At 49.3% G+C, this 10,955-nt stretch overlaps 1 non-coding gene across 1 annotated transcript; it reads right to left on the bottom strand.

Moving 5' to 3' along the window:
• Positions 1 to 10,014: 10,014 nt before the first annotated feature.
• Positions 10,015 to 10,087, bottom strand: TRNAL-CAA (transfer RNA leucine (anticodon CAA)). The gene has a single exon. It is a non-coding gene; the product is annotated as a tRNA-Leu (tRNA).
• Between the last annotated feature and the right edge of the window lie 868 nt (positions 10,088 to 10,955).

The following is a 10,955-nucleotide window of genomic DNA, read 5'->3' as shown; positions in this document are numbered from 1 at the left end:
GCGCCGCCGACCAAAACAACTCCCGGCGCCGGAAATCATTCTGGAGTTTGTATAGAATGTCTTTTTCGCGCTCGAAAGAACCTTTCAGTGCACACATTGTCAACTCGGGCTGTATTTTGCGGTAACGCCCACAGCGCGAGTCACATAACGCAAGGAGCCCCATCCGAGCCCAAAGTTTCAAGAGCGCTTTGATGGCGAGCAAGCTCGTCGCGGCAACACGCGGAGGCCGCGGAATCTATGGAGGGCATGGATTTCAATTACGAAACTTTATGGGTATAAACTTCTCAGAAACTTCTGATGCGAAATGTGCATTGACATTTCCAAAGTCGTGCTTTGGATTTTCAATTCCGGAACTTTGTGGGAACTTTGGGGTGGTTGTTTAACATTTGACACCAAAGGTGCATTGACTTCTCTAAAGTCGTACATCGGAACATACAAGGAGACAAGCCAAATCAACGCACTATCGGACAAGTTGACAAGGCACGCAGCGAGGTCCGTTGAGACGAAGTGTTGTGGTGGTTAATTTGGGCCGTCATGTCACATAAAAAAATATCAACATCTTTTTCACCTGCGCCAAAGCATCCAATTCAATATACTAAAGCTAGCAAAAGTGACTACGTTCTTATTTATTTTTCTACTTTGACTTTTATTCACGAGGACACATTGAGCCTCTCCAATTTTCTTGTTCTCATTACCCGCGGTCTGCCAGAGCCAGCAGAGCGCATGCGTTTTTCTCGTGTTGCCCCGACCACCGCGCGTGTTCATTTTTCTCTGGCCGAGTGAATTATCGCCCGGCAGATTTCTGGCTATGGTTCTGGACGTTTTCTGGCTAGCAGATGTCAAAAAGAAAGAATGGTCGCCCGCCGCCATCACTGTGGCGACTCTACGCATTGCGACGCGTTCGCTTGAGTGCAACCTCTCCGGAAAGTCTTGTCTCACCGGTGTAGGATACCGGGCAATGTGCGTATGTGGGTTCTCTGCGGACCAAGCGTCTCGCGTTGTCTTCGATATTCCTTCGGTAGCCACATTAGGTGCCGAAAGTAGGCATTCGATAGTGGCCAGCATGTTTTCCTTTGCGTTTCTTCATTTCGGTGCCCCTGCCCCACAATAGAAGAAGACATTGTTGCGGCGAAGCTAATTGTCGCGTGGTGAAAGTTCGATTTTGTCAGAGCCGAAGCCGAAGCCGAAGCCGAGGGTCCGTCCGGGACGAATCATACCCACCCCTGGGCAACACCGACAAGAAGCAGCTGCAGCAGAAACAGCAGCAAAAGAACAGCGGCGGAGGAGTTAAGGTGAGCTGGGGAGACGGCCCTCCCAAATCGCTTTTTGCACCGCACTCGAACAACACACAAACAACACGAGACAGACAACTAATTGAAGAAATCAAAAGTCTCAGGCGCGAACTCGAGCAAAGTCGCGAGGAATCGAGACAATTAAAGAAACAGCTAAACGACTTAATCAGGGAAAAACAAGAAATGAGGGCAGGTTATACACCGACTAGCACACCTTCTCCGCCACCCCAGACCATGGAGCTGGCACAACAAAACAACGAAAAGGGGAACCCCATTGACGACATCAGAAGTCTCATAATGAATCTACAGAGCCAGATGCAAAGTCAAATGCAACAGATGCAAAGCGAAATACAGCAAACACAACAAAAGTTTGCCCTGCAAGAGCAGAGTTGCTGAAAAACGTAAAGAATCAGAATACGCAAAGAACCACCAACAACGCCAGAGACAGACTATACAACGAACGTAGGTTCGGCGCAGAAACCCCCAACGCAACCAACAATAATCAGACATGACAGAACGGAAACAACAACACTTAGAAATCTGGCAATGGAACTGTAGGGGGTACAAGCGCTGGCAGGGCCTCCTACAGCAAATACACCAGAGGAACGCCACCAGATGTAATCATGTTGCAACAAACAAACAACACCCCAACACTCAGGGGCTACACATGTCAAGAGAGCGGCCGCAACGCGACCCTCATAAGCAAACAAGTAGTAGCCATAGCACACAAAGAGATAGAGGATACCCAAATAGAGCACGTAATCACGGAGATAATTCCCAAAAAGAAAAGAAAAGCCAAGAGCACCTACATCGTAAATCTATATAGCCCACCCAGACAAACAAAGGGGAACTTAATTAGGCTCTTTGCGGAGGCGAAAAAGTTAGCGGGGCAGAATACTCTAATCATTGCGGGCGACTTTAACGCCAAGAGTCCGAGATGTGTCTATACTAACGAGGACAAAAAGGGGCGCGGCATCTGCACGGCGGCAGAGAACGTAGGGCGCGAGCTGCTAACCGACGAGAACCAACCGACCAGGCAGGGGAATAGCGTCAGTCCAGACACGAGTCCCGACCTAACCTTTATCAGGGGCGCCAAACAAGCGGAGTGGGAAAACCTGCTCGAGAACCTTGGGAGCGACCATCACAGAATAAGGATCAGCACGGTGGCGGACAACGTCCGGAGGAAGATTGGCACGACTCGGCTGACGGACTGCGACGCCTTTAGAGCGCACTGCAAGCAGCTCGAAGGCAGCATCGTTTCGGCGGAAGAGTGGAGCCAACAACTCAGGCGAATTCAAGACCTATACACGAAGGAAGTAGACAGGACGGAACAGACGCCGGAGGTGGACAAGCGGCTCCTCAAGCTATGGGAGGCGAGACGCGGGCTCACCAAGAGGTGGAAGAGACAGAAACTCAACAGAAAGCTAAAAAAGAAAATTGCGGACATTACCAAGAAAACGGAGGAGTACGCGACGCAGCTGGCCAGACAGGGGTGGCAGCAATTTAGCAATTCGCTAAACGGCACCCTCAGTATGGCCAGAACGTGGCAGATCCTCAAGGCCCTCATGGAGCCGAGCAAAAACAAATCCGAAGGCAGCTAGTCGATACAGGGGCTAGTCCACCAGTACGAAGGCACGGACTAACAACTCCTTGAGGAAGTGCGGGTCAAATGCTACGGCAAAGACCAGGTCCAGAGCTACAAGGAAGAATACCGCGGCGAAGAAAACCCTACCACGGATCGACCCATCATGAGAGAAGAGGTCGTCGAGGCGATAAGATCGGCCACCAAGAACACGGCGGCGGGGGCGGACAAAATCCGGAACTCGCTAATCAGAAATGTCGGTGACGAGGCCATCGACCAACTGACGGCCTACCTCAACAAGCTCTCGCAAGAAGGAAGAGTTCCGGCGGAGGGGAAACACGCCGTCGTCGTAATGATTCAGAAGCCAGGGAAGAAACTCCAAATAGAAAATCTCAGGCCGATATCCCTAACGTCGTGCCTGGGCAAGCTGTACGAGAAAGTGATCACGAAGAGAATGCAGTCGCACTTGGAAAACGAGCGATGGTACCCGGACAGCATATACGGGTTCAGAGCCAACCTCTCAACGCAAGACGTGCTGCTCCAACTCAAGGAGGAAGTGCTCGACACGATGCCGAAAACGGGCGAAAACGTCGTCATGGCCCTCGACATAAAGGGGGCCTTCGACAACGTGAGCCACGCGGCCATCATGGAGGGCACCAACAACACCAACTGCGGGAAGAGAGTGCACGATTACGTCAGGGACTTCCTGAGCAACAGAATGGTGATGGTGGGGCTGGGCGAGCTGAGAAGCAACGTCTTCCCCACGCCGTGCAAGGGCACACCCCAAGGATCCGTCATATCTCCCGTCCTCTTCAACGTGGCAATGATTGGCCTGGCAAGAAAACTTAAGGAGATCCGAGGCATCCAGCACGCGATATACGCCGACGACGTCCCGATCTGGGTCACCCAAGGATCCCTCGGAGAGAAGCAAGAAAAACTGCAGGAAGCGGCGACCTGCGTGGAAAACTATACCAGAGAAAGGCGACTGCGATGCTCCACAGAGAAGTCGGAGCTCCTCAGGGTCGGCAAGCACCCAACGCAAGCGACACTGGAGGTGACCCACGAGGGACACAACATCCCGGAGAAGAACATGATTAGGATCCTGGGCATGTGGCTACGAGGTAGCCGGAAGTGCAGCCACACCATTAGCCTGCTGAGCAAGGCGGCGGAACAGGTGGGCCGCATGATCAATAGGGTCTCCCAAAAGAGATACGGGATGAAAGAAGACACTCTCAAGCTAGTCAACAGCCTAATTGTCAGCCGAGTCAGGTACTCCCTGCCGTACCACGTGACGACCAAGGCAGAAAGAGAGCAAGCAGACACCATCCTCAGGAAGGCGCACAAGACGGCTCGGCGTCTACCCAGAAACACGTCGAACGAGAAGTTGCTCCAGCTGGGCATCAGCAACACCTTCAGCGAGCTCGCCGAGGCTCTGCTGGGTACGCAAACCGCGAGACTCAGAGGCACCCCTACGGGACGAGCGCTCCTGAGGAGGTTGGGTCGGGATACGAGCGGACTGACCGACAGATACGCGGACGTACCGGACCACCTCAGGAAAACCATTAATGGGGGACCACTGCCAAAAAATATAGATCCCAACCTACACGAAAACAGGCGAAACGCTAGGGCCGAATACGTTGAGAGAACGCTAGCCCAGCTAGACAATACAGTATACACGGACGCCGCCGTATATCCACACGGAAGAGAACGCGTGGCCGCGACGGTAGTGGTTAACAAGGAAGGAAACCCGATCACGTATGCCACGGCAAAGGTCGCTGGCACAGCGGAGGCCGAGGAGATTGCCGTAGCGCTGGCGGCAGCGGAAGGCTATAGAACAGGCCGACCTCTCAACATACTGACGGACTCAAAAGAGGCGTGCAGGAACTACACGAGGGGCAGAATCAGCAAAACTGCCCTCAGAATACTCAGCGGAGCCACCTCCGCCGAGAAGGAAAAGCCCAGGCACAAACTAATCTGGATCCCGGGTCACGTAGGCATAGGGGGGAACGAAAGGGCAGACAGTCTAGCTAGAGGCGAAGCGTTCCGAGCAGGACGGTCTAATGCCCCGGAGACCCACCTACAGGCTTGCGAGGGAGGATACGCAGAGACCCTGAACTTATATAGAGGAACTAGAATTAGATATCCGCCACCACACAAAGCCCTCACAAAGGAGGAAGCGACCAGCTGGTGCTGACTACAAACAAACTCCTTCCCCAACTTACACGTGCTCAATAAGATGTTTCCGACACAATACAGGGCCACCTGCCCTTGGTGCGGTGCCACACCTACACTCTGCCACATCAGCTGGGAGTGCGAACGCAACAAAGCATTCCAGAAACACGAACACCCGAGTGCGGAGCAATGGGAGAGTCGGCTCACCAGCAGCGAGCTCACGGCCCAAAGGGCCCTAGTGCAGCACGCGAGCGATGCAGCACGACTCAGTGGAGCCTTGGAATAGGGGCCCACCCTTGCTGAAAGTCTCAAGTCGCCAGCGCCAAGAAGATGAAGACGACGGAGACCTCGTAACCGCGAAACTCTTAAAAGACTCAATAAAAGTTTTCACTCACTCACTCGATTTTGTTACTTCTCTTGCGGAAAGTAATAGACCACGGGAAGCTTCAGTTGCCGGATAATCTTAATATATTATTGCTATAACAATTATATGGACACTCCAGGCGCATTCCTGCCGTCGCCGTCGCCCTCATGTTCCGTATAAAATCCAAGGGCGATAACATCGTGACCGCGCGCCGCATGCTGTATGATGCAAGTGAAAGCGTGACGGAAGCGGACGATGGGTGATCCGACGATAGTGGCTTAGCCTTGAGTTCGCAAGGGAGAAAAGCGGGGAGGAAGCGTGCCGTCTTCCGTCGCGCGCGATACATCGGGGGGAGTGGAGTGAGAGGGGGCGGGCCTTTGGATTCTGTGATCTGTGAATCTGTGGTTGCGCAACATGTTTATTTGCCTTGTCTGACGAATTATATATAATGACTTTTTTCTTTGATACGTGGATTTATTGAAGACTTATACGTATATTTGAATATCTTATTGCGAAGTTTTGTATATACGTGCAGTGAACTTTGTCTCCACTGACACTTTCTTGCCCTTTACGAAGCTGTATCTTCGCATTTGTATATTCCATTGTATCTTCGCAATTCTATTTATGAGGGAGAGTCAGATGAAAGTGAGCCAACCAACCGCATGCAATAATGGCTCTGTTTATTATCTACGAGGCATGCGCGTAGTACACATGCATCTCTCATTTACAAACGTTACACGCTTGTGTGAAGATAAATATTCTTCAATGCTCTCATACACTGGGTTGAACATGGCTGTGCGACATAATGGACGCTCCAAAAGTTGAACAGCTTAGTGTCTTGAGGTTTTAGACAGCTGAAGGGGTTTCCCAAAAAGAAATTTGTTGCCACGTGGCTGCCGTGTACGTTGAACATTGCATTTCATTAGCCACTGCGAACCGTTGGAGAAAACGGTTTGACGAAGGACGTGTAAGTTACAGAGACAATCCAAGACCGGGCCAAAGCGACCGTCCAATCACCCCCAATGTAATTGCAAAGGTTGGTGAGCTGATTAGACAAGGAAGGAGGATAAGCATCGATGAACTGGCAGAGCGTGTGAACATCAGTCCCGGTTTGGTTCGGGCCATAATTCATGAACATTTCGGTTATCGGCTGTTGTGTGCGCCATGGATGCCCAAGATTTTGAGCAACCGCCAGAAGACGGAGAACTTCGGCGCTGCGTTGACTCATCTGATCCGGCATCACAATAAGGGTGACGACTGTTTGCCTGCAGTTGTGACCGGGGATGAATCATGGTGCCTCTACTACGAGCCTTCAACACGACGACAAAGCTTACAGTGGAAACATTCGATATACCCACCCCCAAAGAAAGCAAAGGCCGTCATTTCCACCGGAAAGGTGCTGACTTTTTTTTTCGATCGTCAGGGGCCATTACTGATAGAATTTGCTAAAGTTGGAGAGACTATCATTCGTTTCCGACATTGCGAAATGCCGGATCGGCTGCGTGTCGCAATCAGGAACAAACGACGTGGAAAATTGACGAATGGGGTCATCTTGCTCCACGACAATACCCGTCCCCACGGCGCTGATGTGGTCGGCACAAAACGGGCAAAGTTCAAGTGGGAAACGCTGCAACGTCCGCTATACAGCCCAAACCTATTGCCTTGCGACTTCCACATTTTGGGGCAATTGAAAAAGGCAGCTAAAGGGAACCAGATTCGTCTCGGACGATGACGTGAAACAGTCAGTTACAGACTTTTTGAAGTAGCAACCAAAGGAGTTTCATGAGACGGGAATCCCGCGACTGGTTAGCCAATGGAACAAATGTTTAAATTCTCATGGAGACTACCTTTAAATAAAGTACCCCACTTGTGATATATTCGCATTGGATCACTTTCATTTGACTCGCCCTCGTATATTTTGCAGAGCTCGTGCTTTCTATATGTGCTCTCTGTTGCGACTATAATTTCGGTGCAATTACTTACAATACACGACCGGTGACAGCTGCTCCTGCGCAAGACATTCGAACAAATGACAGCGTGATTGAGATTTTTCCCTGGCCGTTGCATATGTACAAAAATCTAAACAAGGTTCTCGACTGACAAAGGTTCATTAACATATTTGTACTGAATTTGTTCATATCATGGCCTTTACATTATTCATATAAGCGGGATGCACTGCTTTGCTGGTTTCAAACTGATATAATTCTGAAGTTCATGCGATATTTTCTTTACTAATTAAATAGACAAAAACATGGAAGCATGGATATCATTTAATTTGGGGCACAATTTTCGGGACGTACGAGTATGTTCTTTTATGAAAAAATACATATTTAACTTGTCATTACAGTGCGTAACGTTCAAGAATTTGTTTGCAGCATCTTTGGCAATGGCAATGCAATTATTATTCATGTATTTGTTTCCTCGTAAAATTCTATAAGGAGGCGGCTGAGCTGCAAAGTGAGCAGCCCTCCCCCCCCCCCCCCCCTAACGAAATTTCTGGCTACGCCACTGTTCAGCAGCTCCACCAAATCGTCATCTATGCCTTCGTGCTTTAGAATATCCCTTAACAATTCCTGTCTACGTTGTCGTAGGCTCCCTTAATACGTAGAATCGCTTCCGTAAATGTCTATTCTGAATTACTGAAATCACTATGCACTTTGCTAGTACAAACATATTATCCACTAAGCGTTTGCCTGGTCTGAACCCATTTTGTGGTTCCCCTAGTACATCATTTTTCTCCACCCACCTCGTCAGTTATAATCTTGTGGCTCGCATTGTCATTCTATATATCACCAACGTTACCGTGACGGGGCTGTACGAGCTCCTCTTATCCTTATCGCTTTTCCCTTTGTAGAAGAGGTTCATCTTGCTTTCACGCCATCATATTGACATGAAAGCAAAATGAACCGCTGGCACCGAAATCTTCTTGCATACAGTTAATAATAAAAATAACAAAAAGCAGTCATATGCTCTGTATTCAATGATCGAGACTCTGCGAACGTTGTCGACGTAAAGGCATTTACCCACACGCGATTGTGAGGTTCTTCTCATGCATAACGTGTCAAAGTGTACCGACGACTACGCTTTCTCTACGCATGCTTTATGCACCCAAGTTGGAATACTGTCTAAACTCTGCATATACAGCAAACATAACTCTGTGGTTGAACCCATACGTGTCGCCTTGTCTGCTCGCTTTGCCTTATAGCCTGTGTTTCTTGTTTTCAATTATCCAGGTGTGTCGATTCCTTCTTATGCACCTTGTTTCTTGCGTTATGTGAGAAGGCCTTCCGGCCCACGATGATATGAATTCTCCGGAGGCTGCATTTCCCGATATTGCTGTTGCACGTTACTCTGGCTAACTAAAAATTCACAAGTTTTCGTTCGTAAGGACAGTTTGTGATTGGTTGGCAGCTTTCACTAATAATGTGTTGACCTTCACGATTGACTGGCGCCTGTTTCTGCGTACCGCTCTAGCATACGGAGTGCTCCGCGTATACGAGACTTGATTCTCTTGCGCAACAGTAAAATTGGGCCTAGACCGCTACTTCATTTATCTCCCTTTGCGGTTTAACTCCCTTCCCTACTTCGTTTATCTCCCTTATCTCCACCACTCACAGACCTTGGCGGCGGACGTTCGACGCCCGCCGCCAAGGTCTGTGAGTGGTGGCGCTGGCTAACACTCCCAGGGTTTTACTAGGACACATAAATACCCAAGAAAGTGGGTGGGCAAACGGCGCCGCGGTATCTCAATTGGTAGAGCATCGCACGCGAAATGCGAAGGTTGTGGGTTCGGTTCCCACCTGCGGCAAGTTGTTTTTTCATCCACTTTAATTTCCAATAATTTATCGTTTCTTTTTTTCGGTTATTAAGCACAAGTAATTTCCCCTGTGTTGTCCTTGGTTGTCAGTGTTTGTTGGCTTCTTATTTCTTATGATATGACTATATATATATATATATATATATATATAAACGAGAAGAGAAGGGGTTAACCGAGGGGCCCGATTTTTATTAGTCATATCATAAGAAGCCGACAAACACTGACACCAAGGACAACATAGGGGAAATTACTTGTGCTTAATAAATACAATAAAGAAGCAATAAATTAACGTAAATTAAAGTGGATGAAAAAACAAGTTTCCGCCGGTGGGAACCGAACACACTACCTTCGCATTTCGCGTGCGATGCTCTACGAATTCAGCTACCACGGCGCTGTTTTTCCGTCCACTTTTCTTGGCTATTTATGTGTCCTAGTAGAACCCTGGGAGTGTTACCCAGCGCCACCACTTACAGACCTTGGCGGCGGACGTGGAACGTCCGTTTTGCCGCAGGCGTCACGAGAACATGATCTTTTTGGGTGAAGGCAACTGGTCAATAAACCCACATATGCAACCTGAAGGCATCAATGTTGCCGGATTCGAGACCCTCGCTATGTAATAAACGAGAAGAGAGGGGTGTTAACCGAGGGGCCCGATTTTTATTAGTCATATCATAAGAAGCCAACAAACACTGACACAAAGGACAACATAGGGGAAATTACTTGTGCTTAATAAATGAAATAAAGAAACGATAAATTATTGGAAATTAAAGTGGATGAAAAAACAACTTGCCGCAGGTGGGAACCGAACCCACAACCTTCGCATTTTGCGTGCGATGCTCTACCAATTGAGCTGCCATGGCACTTTTCCCCATCCACTTTTCTTGGGTATTTATGTGTCCTAGTAGAACCCTGGGAGTGTTAGCCAGCGCCACCACTTACAGACCTTGGCGGTGGACGTGGAACGTCCTTTTTGCCGCAGGCGTCACGAGAACATGACCTTTTTGGGTGAAGGCAACTGGTCATAAACCCACATATGCTACCTGAAGGCATCAATGTTGCCGGCTGTATATATATATATATATATATATATATATATATATATATATATATATATATATATATATATATATATATATATTGTAAGGAAGATGAGGAACGTGCGCGCAGTCAGCAGCATCGGCAGCATCAAGAGCGCAGCAGAGGCTCGAGCTCGGGGACTGTGCTCGGTGCATCGTAGAACCGGCGGTCGCTACGAACCCCAATAAACCTCCTTTATAAGTGGTGGAGGTGCTGGGTAACGTTCCACTCTACCATTTTGGAACTCCGTTCTCGGACGCTACCCTCCGCCATGCCGGACGCCGACCAGCAGACTCTTCCATCGCCACCCGTCCCTTGCGCTGGCACCGTTCGCCAGCGGGAGCCTCCCATCTTCAGCGGAACCGACGACAACGACGTTGAAGAGTGGCTGTCGTCCTACGAACGGGTGAGCGTTCACAACAAATGGAATGACTCGGACAAGCTGACTTACGTGTCATTCTACCTCGCGGGCGTGGCCAGTCTCTGGTTCAGAAATCATGAAAGGGATATCCGATCGTGGTCGGCGCTCAAGACGTCGATTACAGAAGTATTTGACCGACCCGCCGTCAGGAAACTCCGAGCCGAGCAGCGTTTGCGTACACGAGCACAGGACACGGGTGAGACATTCACCAGCTATATAGAAGACGTTCT

Source organism: Dermacentor andersoni, chromosome 1, assembly GCF_023375885.2.
Source record: "Dermacentor andersoni chromosome 1, qqDerAnde1_hic_scaffold, whole genome shotgun sequence".
Classification (NCBI taxonomy): Eukaryota; Metazoa; Arthropoda; class Arachnida; order Ixodida; family Ixodidae; genus Dermacentor; species Dermacentor andersoni.
This window is presented reverse-complemented; position numbering and strand designations above follow the sequence as displayed.